Consider the following 542-nt stretch of genomic DNA (forward strand, 5'->3'; position numbering starts at 1 on the left):
CTAGTCCCTCCTTGGACATGTGCACCTCAGCTTATGACAAAAGCATAAGTTGAGGGTGGCTAATGCAGTAAACAACCTTCGTTATGGCCTTGACCCAACTTTGGGTATTGTGTACCTTGACTCATGGCAAAGCCATGAGTTGAGGGTGGCTATTATGAGGAATGCTCTGGAAAGTGGGGTTGAAAGAACAAAGAGAAAGAAAGAACAAAAGTAAAGTGACTCAAGAATTAGTTGAAAGAAAAGTAAAGAAAAAGAAAAATATACAAGAAATACAAGCAAGAAAAGGAGGGAGTCACTTACACAAATGAAGAAAGAAGAGAAAATAGCAAGTTGAAAGAATATGAGAAACTGGGCGAGATAAAATGATAGAAAATGGTATGGTTAGCCGATATGTCAAGGAGGGCGAAAATTCACTAAAGTATACCTAAATATACCCTACCTGACCCTGAGCCTATGTTACAAGCTGAGAAAGTCCTATCGTGATCCTAAGGGTTGTATAGCAAACTTAAGGCAGTGAAAATAAGGGCAAGCTTATGGCAATA

Source organism: Solanum pennellii, chromosome 6 (assembly GCF_001406875.1).
Source record: "Solanum pennellii chromosome 6, SPENNV200".
NCBI lineage: Eukaryota > Viridiplantae > Streptophyta > Magnoliopsida > Solanales > Solanaceae > Solanum > Solanum pennellii.